A 19553-nucleotide genomic window follows, 5' to 3' on the forward strand; every position below is an offset into this window, starting at 1 on the left:
GAAGTCATTTACCCAAATTTGGCCCGAGAAAAATCCACACGGGCTCAAAATGGCCCGGATGAACAGTAATGGGCTCGGCATGAGCGAGGGCGCGAGGCTCGACCACAGCTCGGCACACGGCCCGACGGCTCAGCCACGGGAAAGGTACGTTCGGGCATAGCCGGGCAGCGGGCTAGATGACGGGCAGCAGCTTGGCAGTGGCCTGGGCCTAGCGGGCAATGGCTCGGCCACGATCTTGGCGACTTGGCCGCGGGCTGGGCTGGCTGGCTAGTTGGCCGGCGAGCTAGGTTGGCCGGCTGGCTGGGCGGCAGGGTGGTGGCAATGAGCAGCGGCGACGGCGACGCGGCGGCGAGCTGGCTTGGCCAGAACAGGAGGGGCAGCTGCGTCGTCGTCGGGCAGCAGGGATGACGGCGGCGGCGAGCTGGTCCCGCGATGCGGCGGCAACAGTGACAGTGATGGCGACGGTGCGAAAGGGGAGGGAGAGGTCAGCCACGGGCGGTGGTGGCGAGAGAGGAAGAATTGGGGGCTGAGGGGGGCGAACCGACGATGGTCGGGGTGGCACGGCGCGGCAGCTGGCGGCTAGGTAACGTAGGGCTGGCCGGCGAGCGGCTGAGCAACACCGGGTGAGCTGCCGGCGCGGTTGAGAGCTGGCGGTCGCAGGGGCGACGAGCGACGGTGTGGCTCAGCTTGGTGGAGTAGGGGTGGCGGTGGCTGGGCTGGGGTGACAGTTGGGTGGTGAGCAGGACGGATGATGCGGCAGCAGTGCAGGACGGACGGCACGGTGGCGGTCGGCGGCGACGAGCTTGGGCGAGCAGCAAGCAAGAAGCCAAGCAGTCGAGGGCGAAAGACTAGAGAAGAAAAAAAAGAAGGCAGGAAGAAGAAGAGAAAAAGGAGGAGAGAGAGGGGCAGGGGGGACGTGCGTAGAGGGGACGTTGCATGGGGTAGGAGAGAGAGAGAGAGAGGACAGGCGCAGGGGGAGATGTGCGCGCAGTGTGGGCGTGGCAGAAGAGAGAGGAGAGAGAGAGAGAGGACAAAAGTCATTTTTTGCCCTCGAGTGCGATCTAATGGTCACGATTCGAATTCGAAAACGATCTAATGGTCCACGAAAATCCTAATTAAAAATTAGGAAAAAGGGCCAGAAGATATTAAATAAAAACACTATGAGGGAGGTCTACTAGTCCAAATTCGCACCCGGTCAAAATTTCACTTTTCACATATCCCGGGCAATATCGAGGCTGGCCACAATAATATCGACACCGTCTAATTAAATTCGTCCCGAAACTCCGAGAAATTCGACACCAAAGTTTGGGCTCTAATTAACGGCTAAATTCGATCGAGTGCGGTTCTAAAGAAATCTCTAATTTAAAAATAATAACCCAAGAGTGATCAGTTCCGGGCGAGATTTTATTATAAGCGCACTAACGAAATACTCGTTTTATAAATCTCAAAAATGGACCGAAATTCGGAATGTCACAACTCTTCTCCCTTACAAAAATTTCGTCCTCGAAATTTACAATCCAACCCAACTATTCAAACAAATGAGGGTATTGGTGTCGCATCAACTCTTCACTTTCCCATGTCGCACCTTCGGTTCCATAGTGCTCCCAAATCACCTTGACCATCGGAATTGTCTTGTTCCCAATACTCGCTCCATTCTGTCCTCGATTCGTACTTACCTTTCCACGTACGACACTCTATCGTCCACGTCTATTTCTTCGTAATTCATCAAGTGGGTCGGGTCCGATTCATATTTTCTTAACATAGATATGTGGAATACATTGTGAACTTGGGAAAAATTGGCGGTAACGCGAGACGATAAGCCAAGGTGCCAATTCTCTCTAAAACCTCAAATGGACCCACGTACCTCGGGCTCAACTTTCCTTTCTTGCCAAACCGTGACAATCCTCTCATCGGCGACACCTTGAGGAGAACGTGGTCCCCCACTTGAAATTCCAAAGGTCTATGTCTCCGGTCTGCATAATTCTTTTGGCAGCTTTAAGCGGTTTTAAGCCCATCCTGAATCACCTTGACCGTTTCGACTGACTGCTGAACCAACTCGGGACCCGTGATGCTCCTCTCACCAACTTCATCTCAACAAACCGGTGTTCTGCACGCTCTGCCATATAGCGCTTCAAATGGTGCCATTCTGATACTCTGCTAGTAGCTATTGTTGTAGGTAAATTCAATCAAATGCAACTGTTCATCCTAGCTACCTTTAAAATCTAGTACACATGCCCATAGCATATCTTCCAAAGTCTAAATCGTCCTTTCAGACTGGCCATCTGTTTGGGGATGATAGACCGTGCTAAACTGTAACTTCGTTTCTAATGCCGTATGAAGACTTTTCCAAAAAGAGGCAATAAATTTAGGATCACGGTCTGAGGTGATCGTCACTGGCACTCCGTGAAGACGGACTATTTGTCACACGTAAATCTCAACATACCTTTCCAAGGCGAAGTCGTTTCGCACCGGCAGAAAATGTACTGACTTTGTGAATCGGTCGACTACCACCCAAATCAAATCATGACCCCTTTGACTCCTTGGTAATCCCATTACAAAGTCCATCGTGATGTATTCCTACTTTCACTCGGGAATCTCCAATGGCTGCAACATTCCTCCCGGCTTGTAATGTTGTGCCTTCACTTGCTGACATATTAAACACTTGGCCACGTGCTTGGCTACATCCACTTTCATGCTGTTCCACCAATAATATTGTCGCAAGTTCTAATACATCTACGTACTACCCGGGTGAATACTGTAATTGCTTCGGTGAGCTTCTGACAAAATTTCTTCCTTCAATTCTGCATCACTGGGTACACATAACCATCCACGGAACTTCAGAATCCCATCCTCGGATACCTGAAAATTCGATTTCCTTTTTGTGACATCCATACCCAAAATCTTCTGAATCTCTTGGTCCGTCGATTGTAAAACCTTAATCTTAGTCTGGAATTCCGGTTTGATTCTCAATGTTGCAAATAGGCTCGAGACATGACTCACTTCAAACTTAAATTCCGAATTTCAAAATCCCTCCAACAGAGTCCATTCCTTGACCATCATATGCGCGATGCTCCATTTCCGGTTTAGTGCATCCGCTACTTTATTAGCTTTCCCGGGATGATACATAATCTCGCAGTCATAGTCCTTAAGGAGTTCCATCCAACGACGCTGTCTCATGTTCAATTCCTTTTGGGAGAACAAGTACTTTAGACTTTGATGGTCCGTATAAATCTTAAATTTCTCCCCACACAGGTAATGTCTCCAAATCTTAAGAGCGAAAATAATCGCGGCCAATTCCAAGTCGTGCGTCGGATAATTCAGCTCATGTGGTCTCAATTGTCGCGATGCGTATGCCACAACTCTTCTGTATTGCATTAGCACGCATCCCAATCCTCTTAACGACGTGTCACTATAGATCTCGTATCCTCTCGGACCTGACGGGATTGTCAACACTGGCGCAGTCATCAACCTTTGTTTTAGCTCATGGAAACTCCTTTTGTACTTATCTGTCCAATTAAACCTTGTTTCCTTCTTTAATAATTGCGTCAACGGTGAAGCTACTGCCGAAAACCTTTCCACGAAACATCTGTAATAACCTGCCAAATCCAAGAAGCTCCGAACCTCGGTTACTGTTGTCGGTCTCGACCAATTTGTGACGACTTCAACCTTTGTCGGATCCACTGAAATTCATTCCTCGGATATCACATGTCCTAAGAACGCTACTCGATGAAGTTAGAATTTGCACTTACTAAACTTAGCGTAGAGTGCATATTCCGTTAAAGTTCGTAGAACTCTTTCCAAGTGTAACTCATGCTCAGTGGAACTCTTTGAATACACCAGGATATCGTCTATGAATACGATCACAAACTGATCCAGAAATTCCTTGAATACCCGATTCATTAAATCCATAAAGGCTGCAGGGGTGTTAGTCAGTCCAAACGGCATCACCGTAAACTCGTAGTACCCATACCTCGTCCTAAATGTCGACTTCGGCACGTCCTCCTTCTTGATCCTCAATTGGTGATAGCCAATCCTCAAATCGATTTTAGAAAACACTGACGCCCCTTGTAACTGATCAAACAGGTCATCAATCCTTGGCAATGGGTACTTATTCTTAATAGTCACTTGATTCAACTATCTGTAGTCAATGCACAACCTTAACGATCTATCCTTCTTCCTCACGAACAACACTGGCGCTCCCCATAGAAACGCACTCGGGCGAATGAAGCCTTTATCCAATAACTCCTGCAATTGGACCTTCAATTCTTTCAAATCTTGACAGTGACATTATAAAGGGCACTTTCAAGATCGGTTTTGTCCCTGGGGCTAATTCAACCACAAACTCCACTTCCCTCTCAGGTGGCAATCCCGACAATTCCTAAGGAAAGACATCGGGAAGATTACACACCTCGGCTATGTCCTTTATCCTTGGTTCCTCAACCAACTAGTCAGCCACAAAATAATTATCTTTCTATACCTCAAAGACAAAGCTCAATTTCAATCTAACAGTCTCCCAAAACAATTCACCCCAATTCTTTACAAAATCCAAAATTTCCAAGCAACACTCATCCTTCCAAACCCATCCAAGAATATCATCAGTAATTCAAAAATCCTTAAATCGATTGCGCCTATTCACCATAAGTGATTATAAGTCCTACATGACCACTCAAGCGATAACTTCAAAATCATCTCCTATTGCACCAATATCATCTCATAACGCATCTAGACTTTCAAGGCACATCCTCCACTTCCTTCTCAGCCACAACATACACTTTTCCTTACGTTCTTAGCCAATTCTGATTAATCTGTGGGGCAGCTCTCGCTTAATGTCCTACCTGCGGTCACTACGATTACATCAGTGGTCTAACCTGTCGGTTCAGCAATTTCTCACTTGGTGACCTACTGTCCACATCTACAACATGCTCCACTTCTACCTTGGCAATGGCCATCCCTATACCTCTTTCCACAAGACTGACATGCAGCGTTGGAGTAGTAGTTCGGCTTTCCAAAGTTCTTCCTTACCGGAGGGACAAGTCTCATATTCTCTGTCATAGACTTCTTCCCAAGTTCCTATTGTCCCTAATCAGCGCGTACCGCGATCCAAAAGCGGCAGCCCTTTCACTCATATCCATTTCAACCATCGAGCCCTCTCATACAGCTCATTGTAATCCCTTAAGACTCAAGAGTACTAACTGACTGCGGAGTTCCGATTTCAATCCATCTTGGAACCTCCTTGTCCTATCCACATGGTCCTTGACCATCCTTGGTGCATACTTAGACAATCTTACAAATTTGACCTCATACTGATCGATTGACATCCGATTTTAGCGAAGCCGAAGAAACTCTGTCTTTTTCTGTTCTTGCACACTCTCCGAAAAGTACTTCCCATTGAAAGCCTCGACCAAAGCACCCCAATACTTCAAAATCTTTTTCCAACTATTATATCCAAAGTGATGCTTTTCCCATAAAACTTCGGAGGTTTCAATTTCAAAAATTGCTCAACTAGTTATTGCATCTGTCTGACTGCATTAACTTACCCTTAACCTTGGTTTCCATCATTCTCATTTAAATTCCAACTTCTTCGAGTGCCCTCAGAATTCCATTCACTCTTGAATCCTCTGCAACTCCAACTTGCGGACGTACACGACCTCGACCTCAACCTGTACCTCGACCTCGATTGCTCATCTTATAGGTTCTCACAAATGCTCACCTGCTATAATTCCACGCAGGAATTAGAGACCTAGGCCAACTATACCAGTCTAAAGCCCTAGGCAGTAAATCACAACAACAACTCACTAAACAGGCAGCCAATCACAAACAGCAGTCAATCCCAACCAACAAAGTTCGTGCACTTACCTCAAGTCCTGACGCACCTGCACTTCACATAATATTGCATAAAATCACTCAGCAATCACATCAAACGGTCTGGGGTATGCATGGCACACGAGTCTCTCTAACTGGCTACCCCAAAGTCATCGCTCCTTATCACTCCAGGTTTCGACCACTTGGATCGAGCTGACCTTGCTCTGATATCAAATCAACTGGGGTGTTACGCCCCGAACCCCAACGGGCTCGCGACACTCCTTCGATGGCCATATTGAACGCAACGTCCCAGGACGCGTCGCCGGCCCAAACGAAACACGCGAAGACAAACGCAAGCGGAAGCAGAAATTAAACATCCTAGACAATAAACAATGACAATAGGGTAGTACTTGAAGAAAATCAATAAACGCATTTCATATACTTGGCACAGGCTTACAACCTTCATTTACACCACAACCATCCAGGCCACTAACTTCAAACCACGTTCATCAAAAGGGCCGGTAGTTGTCAAACTTATCTCCTCTACAAAACAGGGAGCTCAAAAGACAGGGTAACTTGACCCATCCTCGATCCCCGAGGTACTCTAGCGGCGTCTCCAAATCAATAACGGATGCGGATCTGAAATTATTTGCACTACAGCAATGAGAATAAATCTCAATAAGTAGACAACCTATACCCCACCTAGGCCAATGCGTACTCAGACGAGTCTAACAAGCAATCCACCAGCCAACACAATCAATTTTCACACAACATACTTACCTCATCTTGAACTACGTGCCAACTCTGCATATTAGTCAATTCACCATAAAGCAATAATAATTCAAGAACATAACATCACCATTCAAACGACATAACCACGTAAATTAAATCAATTCAATCACACTCAATTCGCATTTGTGACCGAGCAACTTTTCACGACGCGGATCAACACCCCACAAGTCAGCCCTCCGATCAAGCCGGGCTCCATCCCTCATTGGACCTTTCACACTTTCCCACGACTCGCGTCAACACGCCTCAGGTCAGCCCTCCGATCAATCCGGGCTCCGTCCCTCACTAAACATTTCACACTTTCACACGACCCGCGTCAACACGCCTTAGGTCAGCCCTCCGATCAATCCGGGCTCCGTCCCTCACTAGACATTTCGCATGCACATACACCACATTACAATTCACCATTCTCACACGTATATTCAATCAATTCAATCACACTTAATTCGCATTCGTGGCCGAGCAACTTTCCATGACCCGGGTCAACACCCCACAGGTCAGCCCTCCGATCAAGCCGGGCTCTGTCCCTCACTGGACCTTTCACACTTTCCCACGACTCGCGTCAACACGCATCAGGTCAGCCCTTCGATCAATCCGGGCTCCGTCCCTCACTGGACCTTTCACACTTTCACACGACCCGCGTTAACACGCCTCAGGTCAGCCCTCCGATCAATCCGGCTCCATCCCTCACTGGACATTTCGCATGCACATACACCACATCACAATTCACCATTCTCACACGTCGTATAAATACAATTCCAATCACAAACTCATCACACTAGCCCACCAATTCAACACTCAAGTCGGCCCAATCACATGTCAATTTCACCCATAAATGCCACGACAATCCAATCATCACGCCCACATAAGTTAGCCACTAAACATGCCACATAATCATTATAATTCAATCTACCAATTAATCACATTCATAAATTGGCCCTAACCCAAGTTTAACCACTAAACCGGTACTAATCACACCCTAAACAAGTCTAAAAATATCCATTATACTAAGTAGGGTTTAGGAAGTCACTTACCTAAATTTGGCTCGAGAAAAATCCACACGGGCTCAAAATGGCCTGGATAAACAGTAACGGGCTTGACACGGGCGAGGGCACGATGGGCGCGAGGCTCGGCCATAGCTCGGAACATGGCCTGGCGACTCGGCCACGGCAAGGGCACGCTTGGGCATGGCCAGGCAGCGGGCTAGGCGACGCGTAACGGCTAGGCAATGGCCTGGGCTGAGCGGGCAACGGCTTGGCCACGGCCTAGGCGACTTGGCCACGGGCTGGGCTGGCTGGCCGGCGAGCTGGCTAGCCCGGCTGGCTGGGCGGCGGCGACGAGCAGCGGCGACGGCGACGAGCTCGGCAACGGCGACGCGGTGGCGAGCTGGCTCGGCCAAAACAGGGGACAGCTGCGTCGTCGTCAGGCAGCAGGGATGACGGCGGCGGCGAGCTGGTCCCGGCAAGCTGGCACGGCGATGCGGCGGTGACAGTGACAGCGATGGCGACGGTGCGAAAGGGGAGGGGGAGGTCAGCCAAGAGCGGTAGTGGCGAGAGAGGAAGAACTGGGGGCTGAGGAGGGGCAAACTGGCGGTGGTCGGGGTGGCACGGCACGGCGGCTAGCGGCTGGGCGACGCAGGGCCTGCTGGCGAGCAGCTGAGCAGCATCGGGCGAGCTGCCGGCGCGATTGAGAGCTAGCGATCGCAGGGGCAACGGGCGACGGTGCGACTCGATTGGGTGGAGTAGGGGTGGTGGTGGCTGGGCTAGGGTGACGGTCGGGTGGCGAGCAGGATGGATGGCGCGGCGGTGGTGCAGGATGGACGGTGCGGCGATGGTCAGTAGCGACAAGCTCGGGCAAGCAGCAAGCAGGAAGCCAAAGCAGTCAGGGGTGGAAGACCAGAGAAGAAGAAGAAGAGAGGAAGAAGAAGAAAGAAACAAGAAGAGAAAAGGAGGAGAGAGAGGGGGCAGGGGGGGACGTGCGCGGAGGGGACGTTGCATGGGGGAGGAGAGTGAGAGAGGACAAGCGCAGGGGGAGACGTGCGCACAGTGTGGGCGCGACAGAGGAGAGAGGAGAGAGAGAGAGAGGACAAAAGTCAATTTTTTTCCCCGAGTGCGATCCAACGGTCACAATTCGAATCCGAAAACGATCAACAATTCACGAAAATCCTAATTAAAAATTAGCAAAAAGGGCCAGAAGATATTAAATAAAACATACTACGAGGGAGGTCTACTAGTCCAAATCCGCACCCGATCAAAATTTCACTTTTCATATATCCCAGGCAATATCGAGGCTGCCCACAATAATATCGACACCGTCTAATTAAATTCGTCCCAGAACTCCGAGAAATTCGACAGCAAAGTTTGGGCTCCAATTAACGGCCAAATTCGATCGAGTTCGATTCTGGCGAAATCTCTAATTTAAAAATAATAACCAAAGAGTGATCAGTTCCGGACGAGATTTTATTATAAGTGCACTGACGAAATACTCATTTTATAAATCTCAAAAATGGGTCGAAATTCGGAATGTCACACTTTACCACCCACCGAGGTTGGGTTTGTCAAAAGACTTTTCGTGCGTCAGCAATGCGTATGGTACCTTTCGTGCGTCTAGTGTTTGATAGATTAGCATGCTTGAAAGGGCAAGAAAATGCTGGCGTTGAAAGTAACGGAGATATTTCTTTAGCAAATTGGTTTTATCCAACAGTTTCTGAGGCCCAGAAGCAAAGGAGAATAGGAGGACCGAGTTGTGAAAGCAAATTGCGTCTCCAAGGACAGACACTTCATTTTTCCCAAGGCTTCGTTCTATATTTTTTTTATCCCTGAAATGATGGGTGTCGTTGTCTAATTTCTTGGGATGATTTGAGGTATGACAAAGTTGGTAACAGGATTTACTTTACAAACCTAGGGAATATTAGTTTGCTTTGATTCGGGCACGGTGAGATGTGAGCTGCAATTAATTACTAATAATACATATGTGTGTATTTATAATGATACATATGCAATACACATTAAGACAGAGATTCTTTTCGTTAAATTAATTGCTATTATTTTATTAGAACATTACAGTTTGATTAAGGAAGTTTGCCCTCCTTGCTAATTTCTCAAACTAATTTTTTCCTATGAATAAAATGCTTCTACATTATTTCTTTCTTCTTTTATTTTTTCATATTCTCTAAATAAATAAAGAAAACTGCCTTAAAGTTCTCTCTTCCAGTACTAGGCAATACCAAAACTTGCACATTTATGTAATGTAAAAAAAAAACATATTTAGACATTTTATTCATATCGCTCCTTTTTCGTAAATTTCAAAAGGATTCCCATGTAGGGGCAAAACAACGGACATACCCATGGTTTTTTCTAGCATGTACAATTATTACAAAATCTTTTATTATTTCAATTTGCTATTGCAATCATATCGATTAGTTAGGAATATGCTTTAGTTCAAATTTATAGCTCTTCTTTAACAATTACTATAAGACAAGTCATCTATCTCATCTTTCGAGTATGACTCTTATTTCTATCTCCTAACACATTATTCTTCTAATTTAGCTCTGTTCAACATACACAATCAATTTTTTGCCAAATTTCCTTGTAGATGTTATCTAATAGTACCTGCAAGACCACGGCAATTCCTAGTTGGGCACCAGTGACTAGTCAGTGACACCAGGTTGAGCATACCTCGTCCCTGCTAAGAATGCATTTCAAAGGCGGACAGTGGTACAGATTCTTGAGAGATGACTAGAATACGCGAAGCACCTGTTAACATCCTCGAAAAATTGGGGCTCTTAGGGTGCGTTCGTTTCCCGAAAAATGAGTGATTTGGAAAACATTTTCTAACAAATGATTACTTATATCTTTTAGATATTAGCTTAGCAATGATCTCTCCAGCAATGCTCCCAATGACAGCTTCCGCCATTTTTGTTCTCTCTGATCTCTCTCTGTGGATTAGAAGATATTGCTCTAGTGGTTCCAAGGCAAGAGACTTCTTATGACATGCATCGCAAGTTTATGTTGAGGATGGGAATTCTCCTCAGCCACGCACAACAGAAGATTGAAGCCTAAGTCAATAATGCATATGGGACCCATCGAGGTGTGGTCCGAGGTAGGAGGCCCCTTGGATTTGCTCCCGAGAAAATTTGTCGTCGTGACAAATTAGACTTGTGTTTATGAGAGAGAGAGAGGGGGGGGGGGGGGGGTATATGTGTGATCCGCGAAAGAATCGAGATAGAAGAGTGGGAGATAGAGAAATTAGATTCGTATGTACTGATTTTAATAACTTTCAACTGAAAAAAAAAACGCTATAAACTCGTGGTGCAAAATCACGAATTACAACATCAAACCAATCTCTCTGGTGCATTTTTTCTTTTCATGCCTTTTGACTCTGTGTGTCGTCGTTTTGCTTTACGGAAACAAGAGAGTCACGGGAAGCTTCAGCGAACAGTTTTGAGCAACCGGTCAACAAGCGAGTGGCGAAGGTGATTTCACCAGTTCTGCAAAACCAACGGGTTGCCAAAATTGCAGCCCAAAACTAACCTCACCTAATCTAAAGATACTCTTGGCTGGTGGGTAAGTTTACTTTGTCGAGATATCCCATAGATGTGTATATGTTTGCGATGTTATTTAAAGCACCGCAAGTGTTGGGCGTTTCTTAGTCGCACAACTTTCGTAATATATAAATATTAGTACTTACTTTTGTATATAATTTTTTTTTAGAAATTTTGATATGGTGGAAAGTAAAAAGGCCATATACTTCTGCTGAACACATGCCCTCTCTTTTCGCACGCATCTAAGTCAAAGAAAGAAACGATATTGCATATATCAACTATTCAAATAAATAAAACCATAAAAAACCAAAAAAGTTGCACAAAGCAAGTATAATACAAAGTCCTTCGCAAAAGTATTTTTGGGTTCTACGCCACATTTGTCTCCTTCCTCCTCCTTTGTATTTTAAAGATAGAAAGACCAGGCGGTTTTGGAACTCTAGATATTAAAAATCAAATATTAATCAATCAACCGTCACTCGTTAATGGCCTACCACCTCATTTATTGCATAAAACTTAATATAGGCAGCCACCTCATTTATTGTTAAAAAAGAAATTAAAGACAATATACGTGCACAATAATAGTAGATAATAGAAGATATTTAAATGACAAATACCAATTGCAAAACCTATGTATATATGTCTATATTTTAAAAAAATATCTAAAGCAATATGTATAATTAATTTTAAGGAAAGTGGGAAGGAATGAAGTTTTGTAGTGAATACAGCTCGGCCATTAAGCTGCTTTCTATCTTACTTTCTCATTATTTATATATTAATATATAATCAAGTGTATAATTAGCTTAGCAATGATCTCTTCAGCCATCCTTCGATGACAGCTTTCGCCATTTTTGTTCTCTCTATCCCTCTTTCTCTATCTCTCTGTCTCTTTCTCACTCTCTCCGTGAATTAAAAGATAAATTAGTACAGTGGCTCCAAGGCCAAAGGCTATTCAGGACATGCATCGCAAGTCTATGTTGAAGATGAGAATTCTCCTCAGCCAAGCGTCATGGAAGATAAAGTCTTTACACCCACCGAGGTTGGGTTTGTCTAAAGACTTTTCGTGCTTCTAGTGTTTAATAGACTAGGATGCTTGCAAGGGCAACGAAAATGCTGGTGTTGAAAGTGACGGAGATATTTCTTTAGTAAATTGGTTTTATCCAACAGTTTCTGAGGCCCAGAAGCAAAAGGAGAATAGGAGGACCAAGTTGTGAAAGCAAATTGCCTCTCCAAGACAAAACACTTCATTTTTTTCCAAGGCTTCGTTCTATATTATTATTTTTTTTCCTGAAATGATGGAGGTCGCTGTCTAAATTCTTGGGATGGTTTCAGGTAAGACAAAGTTGGTAATAGGATTTACTTTATAAACCTAGGGAATATTAGTTTGCTTTGACTAGGGCACGGTGAGATGTGAGCTGCGATTAATTAGTAACTAATACATATATGTGCGTAGGTAACATAATGGATTTGTTAACATTCTATTGCCAACACTACGCCTCTCAATTTCAAACTCTCCATCATATTGTCAGTTGACATTATTGCTATTATTTTACTAAAACATTGCGATTTGATTAAGGAAGTTCACTCTCCTTGCCAATCTCTCCAATTAATTTTCTTCCTATGAATAAAATGCTTCTACATTATTTCTTTCTTCCTTTATTTTTTCATATTCTCTAAATAAATAAAGAAAATTGCCTTGAAGATCTCCTTTCCAATACTAGGCAATACCAAAACTTGCACATTTATGTAATGTAAAAAAAACATATTTAGACATTTTATGCATGTCACTCCTTTTTTTATAAATTTCGAAAGGATTCATACGTAGGGGCAAAACAACAGACATACCCACAATTTTTTCTAGCATGTATAATTTGTACAAAATCTTTTATTATTTCAGTTTCCTATTGCAATCATATCGATTAGTTAGGAATATCCTTTAGTTCAAATTTATAGCTCTTCTTTAACAATTACTACAAGACAAGTCATCTTTCTTATCTTTTGAGTCTGAATATGTTTTCTAATAGTACTTGCAAGACCGTAGCAATTCCTAGTTGGGCACTAGTGACTAGTCAGTGACATCGGGCTGAGCATACCTCGTCAGTCGTCACTACTAAGAATGCATTTTGAAGGTCTGATAGCAGACAGTGGTATGGATTCTTAAGAGATGGCTAGAATATGCGAAGCATCTGTTAACATCCTCAAAAATTTGGGAGTCTCAAGGTTCTTTCGTTTTGTGGAAAATAAGTGATTTGGAAAATATTTTCTGAAAAATAATTATTTATATTGTTTAGAAAAATTATTCAAAGAAAAATATTTTCATCATCAATAATAATTTATGCCTAACTATTTTCGCGAGCGATGAAAAAATTTTCCATCCATTTATTTTTGTAAGCAAGACAAACGATTATTTTTCGGAAAATATTTTTCAAATCACTCATTTTTCACGAAACGAACGAACCCTTAAAAAACCAACTAGCATGTGGTGAAGGTGATTCGCCAGTTCCCACAAAACCAACCGGTTGCTGAACATGTAACCCAAAACCAATCTCGTCTTTGTGAAGATATAATTTTCCTTTTGTCAAGACACACCAGTAGATATATATCTTTGCACTGTTCTTTGCGGCATGACTTTTTGTTTGCAGATGTTCAGCACTTCTTAGTCACACAATTAGCATACGTTTTGTCTCGTACTTTCGCATTAGATTTTTTTGTAATCTTATGTTATGGCAGAAAGGTAGAAAGTTGTATGCTTTTGCTGAACACATATCCTTATTTTTCACACGTCATTATTGTACAGAGCATCTGAGCAAAAAGAAAGAAAGATATGCGGATATCAACTACTCAAATTAAATTAAAAACCCAAAAAAGTTGCAGAATACAAGTATGATAGTAAGTCCTTCGCAATCGCAAAAGCACCTTTTCAATGAGCCCTAGTATTATTCGACCAAAAAAAATGAGCCCTAGTATTAGGGTTCACGTGTATGAAGCCACATTGCCAAAGGTCGACAAAAGATGAAGCTTTAATAATTGGCACGTGACCGATGGCCAAAATATTAAATGTCAATTGTCACTCATTAATGGCCAACTACCTCATTTTATTACATAGAACTTAATATAGGCACCCTACCTCATTAATTGTGAAAAAACCCTATTAAAGATAATATAAGCGTACGATAATGATAGATAGTTAGCAATATTTGAATTACAGCGAGCGAGCTCGCCCTCTAGCGACACTTGAGATTCGCCAATCTGGCGAGCTCGAGCCTCACCAGTCGCCGGCCTTCAGCCCCTGGCAAGAGAACAAGGTAAAAAAAAAACATAAAAAAAGAAAAAAAAAGATTAAAAATTAGAATTTTAACAAAAAGAAAAAAATAAAAATAAATAAAATGAATGGTGAAAGAAGAATGAAGGAATATGATTTCCTCTCTTCAAAAAGAGGAAAATATTTTCCCCATATTTGAAGGTGTTTTTTCCATTGAAGGAAAATGTTTTTCTTTAGTAGTTTATTTTCCGTAAACCGAACACCGGAAAATTTGGAAAATATTTTCCTGAAAGTTATTTTTCACGAAACAAACGGAACCAAAGTTTTTTAATGACATAGCTCAACTGCATTCTATCTTACTTTCTCATTGTTCATATAGATACTTAGCAATGATCTCTCCGGCAATACTCTCAATGATAGCTTCCGCCATTTTTGTTCTCTCTGATCTCTTTCTGTGGATTAGAAGATATTGCTCTAGTGGTTCCAAGGCTAGAGACTTCTTATGACATGCATCGCAAGTTTATGTTGAGGATGGGAATCCTCCTCAGCCACGCACAATAGAAGATTGAAGCCTAAGTCAATAATGCATATGGGACCCATCGAGGTTTGGTCCGAGGACCGTGTTTGGCCTGTCTAAGGACTTTTCCTGCATCTAGTGTTTAATGTCTAAGCATGCTCGCATGGGCAATGAAAATGCTGGTGTTGAAAGTGACAGTGATATTTATTTCGCAGAGATTTTTCATCTGACCATTTCCGAGGCCCTAAAAGCAAAGGAGAATATTTCCAAGGACAAATACATCATTTTATCAGGTGGGGCTTTGGGGTAAGATTGTATTGATACGTGGCGAAACTGGATTGGACAGTGTGTACAAATTCTTACAGATAGGACGAGTACGGTAGATTGGATCCCATGGCTATTCACTGAGGCCTAAACTAGGGTTCACGTCTCTGAAGCCGTAAGACATGGCCAAAAGGCAACATAACTCGACAATGATTAACTATCAACCCTCACTTTGTTCTTCCGTTTTGTTTTCTTTCTTTTTTTCGTGCCACCTCCGTCTTGTTCCTCCTCTTTGCATTTGAGATCATGCGCTTTTGAAACTTTAGAAATTAATAATCAAATGTTGACTTATTTAATTGTCCTCATTAATAGATGGGCTTTCTTTTAGTCGATTCCGGTACAATGATACAAAAATTGCAAAGATCAATAGATGGGCTTCAGCTATCTTGGTAAAAAGTTTTGGGTCCTCTAAGACTAAATCATAACCATCAATCTCATTATTCATGTTGGTCCTTCCTCCTTATCACATAGCGCAATTGTCACACTCTAATTTCTGCACAAGAAAAAGGGAGTGACGCGGCCATCTTTCAAGAGAAGGACAAAGCCTCAAACCGATCTTGCCACATATGAACTATACCAAAACCATACATATTTGGGCCAGAAGCTAACACCAATAGAATATAGCCCAATAATCCGCATCCATCATTTTGTTTCTATAATTCTTTGTGATGTTAGGCAATTCCAGCTTGAGTTCTGATATGTGAAAATCGGAGATGTAACTTATTGACTCACTGTATCACTTGCTTGAAGTAGGAGTAGGCAGCGTTTTCCACGCATCATATGTTTCAAGTTCTAAATAGGTCACTTTAAGCTGCTACAATTCAAGGTAAACATGACTTACAACGAGCAGTCGGTTGGTGTTGTTGATTGAAGAGACAAGTAGTGACGCATCTCGTCACTCCTTATGTGAAGGTGCAATGACAAAATCACATCGGAAGATAAGTGACTTGGGACTTGAGAACAATACGAAATAAAGTATTCGTACTCATTCAAAGGTTCAAGTCTAGCAAATTTCGATTCTATTAGGTGGTAGATTTTAATATTGCAAACCAAAAAGGGAATTTCATAAATTTGGAAAAAATATGAAACATCTAGATTATTTTGAGAAGGCGAGAAGCGATTTTGGGAGGTAATTATTAAGGGTGGCGCTTTTTCCACTCCTTCTTTGGCTTATGCACTCACTTTTTTTTGTGTTTTGACCATACTATCCCTTATGAACCCATCACTTATGGTTAAACTCTACAAAAGTGATCTTTTTATTATTATTTGGTCAACTCTTTTTATTTTGTTTCTTTTTTTTCTTTACGGGTCCCACTTTCCTTCTTCTTCTTTCTTTCCATGCCTTTGACGTCCCGATTCTTGGCTCTTGCAAATCTTGTCTGTATTGTCTCTCTTGCAGGTCATTCTCTTCTTTCTACACCTCCCACTCTTTCTTCATCTGCTACCACAAATCTCTCTTGCATCTGCAATCCCCAAAAGAACTGTTTACTTTAACAATCAATGCCCTCCTCATTCGCTATTGGAGGTACAATTTTGGCCAAAGCTTGTTTTTATCCTAGTTTTCTTGGTCTCGAATCATGCGCATTCCAATCGCTTTTAAGTGTTTCTTATTTTTTTTTTGTTAAAAGTGAATTTGAGTTTTGGGTCATGGAAATACTTGATCTTGTGTTTCAATCTTGTGTTTAGAGCGTATCGTGCATTAAAACAGTGTTTGTGAATTAATTGTGCAATTGCTTTGTAGTTTGTAGCATACTCACGTCGTGTAGACCTTTGCTCCCTCTAGATTTAGTTTCTTACTATGGTTTCCATAAGTTTTTCATCATCTTTTTGGGATGCTGTCATTGCTTCTCATTAATTGACTAGTCGGAAATGCTTAATCTGGTTGTTTGATCTCAATGGGAATTAAGAAATTTGTTTTCTTTCACACAGTGGAGGCCAAATTCTTTGTCTTTCTCAAGATTGTAGGTGTTGGGTTTAAATCTAGAGTGGAGGCTAAAAAATGCCTCTTGTACCTAAATTAGGCTACAGAGTCTTTTGCTTTAAGAACAAATGTGGCTTGCTATATCGAAATGACAACAATATTGTCTACTATACTGGCACCTGCGTGTGGCAGAGAAAAAGGGCTTGTTGGGGAGGTCACCAACGAGCCCAATGCTCGTGCTATCGAAAGTGTGGAGGACAACGGGGTTGGCATCATAAATAGAAAATAGAGGACGATGGGTTTGGGAAGAAGAAGAAGAAGAAGAAGAAGAAGAAGCGGGAGACATAGAAAGAACAGAATAACCTATAAGAGAGAAAATAAAGAGACGATTTGCAAGAGCTGAGAACTCAGACGTCAAAGGCGTGGAAAGAAAGAAAGAAGAAGGAAAGTGGGACCCACAGGAAAAAAAAGAAACAAAATAAAAAAGTTCACCAAATAATAAATTAAGAAAATAAGTCACTTTTGTAGAGTTATATCAGAAGTGGTGGCCCCACAAGGGATAGAATATTCAAAACACAAGAAAAAGAGAGTCTACGCCAAATGAAATGTAGAAAAAGCGCCACCCATTATTAAACTTGTCTTGCATAGCTTGGCATGTTGCCTTCTTATACTCCTAGGATTATTTTTTTGGTTGAAATACGCCTAGGGTTGGCATTTGCCATTATTAGCCAAAACTAAAGAGAGAGGCAAGAGGGCAGAGAGGACGGCGACGACAAAGGTCCAAGGCTCACCGGAGAGTGTCCTTCATCACCAAAAAACCACTCTAAATGGCGACATCCATGGCTTGAACTAATATTTCCTTTGACCTCTGGGATTTGGCATTTCGTGATTTCGACGTTTCGTCTGGAAATTACACCCTTCCAAAGTCACGGTTGTAGGCTAGTAAAAGTGCAACTTTCTTGCATAAACACAATCTATTTGGATTACTTTCAGGGTCGATCCTTGTTACGAAATTGTAGTATTACATGAGGTCTTTCCAACGACATGAAAACCACTAGATTCAATTATCCGTAGAGTGAGAATTGAGTGCACAAAGTCGGCACCTCTTGTAATCTCGGTTTTCACCAGCACAGTTCCTTCCGGTGGCTCGTGCAGTCCATCCAGAAGCCATATTGCGACACCGTTTTCTCCATTAAACTCAACGTAGAGACTACTATGTTATGTGAAATTTTCATGATTTTTGAAAATATATAAATTTCTACTATTACTCAGAAATTATGAAAATTGTGAAAATCATGGACATCCAAAACTTTTCAAGTCAATCTGGTTAGTTCAAATATAGATATTGGTTGTGGAAAATTCTAATTCCTTTGAAAAGTTCGGTGCAATTATTGAAGAAAAAAAGTTACCGCGCGCAATATTGGAAATATCTATTTTTTTTCTATTTTCTGAAAAATAATATAAGCTATTTTCCTCAAAGAATGATTATTTTCAGATGATTCACAAAGTCAAATATATTCTTGGGTCATGCGGTGCGTGTTAGGGACATGGACATGAAATTGAGTCTTGGAGGGCATTTACATGATTTTTGTCTGAACGGGCTTTTCAGCCCTAGTGCATTCAGCCGTTGTTTAGGGACGGAGGAAGTCTGAGATTGAGTTTTGCCGCTTAAATTAGTGATTTATCATGGTAAGTAATTTCTACCACTTTCGTATTTTGTAAACATTGCATGACATTGATTTACCGAGAAAAAGCTATATTGTGACGTGACATAGCATGTATTTTTAAAGTATATAAATAAATATTCTATTATGGTATGCTATTTTGGAAAACTCGATTCAGCATTGAATACTTTTGAGCTTGTCGTGAATGTTTTTTGGAAATATTTTAGATTAAAATGCTATATATATATATATATATATTATGTGTGTGTGGGCACACGGACCAATATTTTTTCGAGGCTTAATCACAGTCGACGTGATTTACAGGGTTTATTCATAGCTGATGTGATTTTTGGAGCTTAATCATAGTGAATAATATTTTTTGGCCTTGTCAAGGGCGTAGTGCCACCTCGAAGCGAGCGAACGAATCACTAAGGGAGCATGGATAGTTCCTCTTATGAGGTGACTCTCACAATTGGTTCAAGTTTTCCCAAACCCTACCATCGCGATTTTGGTTAACTTAATTATGCAAATTTTGTTCTTTTTTTAAGAGTCGCCATTAACCTATTTGAGGCTAGTTAGAAGTCAAGTGAAATGAGGGAGATCACTTCACTTCCGCAAACTAGAGATTCGGGAACATGACTTGATTACACTAAAATCTATTGAGCGCCCAATTTTGGTACCCTTTCTCATTATTTTGTAACTGTGTTTGATCATGTGATCTTATCCATTTTTGG

Source organism: Syzygium oleosum, unplaced genomic scaffold (assembly GCF_021117445.2).
Source record: "Syzygium oleosum isolate NSW1041296 unplaced genomic scaffold, Sole_v2.1 Sole_v2.38, whole genome shotgun sequence".
Lineage (NCBI taxonomy): Eukaryota > Viridiplantae > Streptophyta > Magnoliopsida > Myrtales > Myrtaceae > Syzygium > Syzygium oleosum.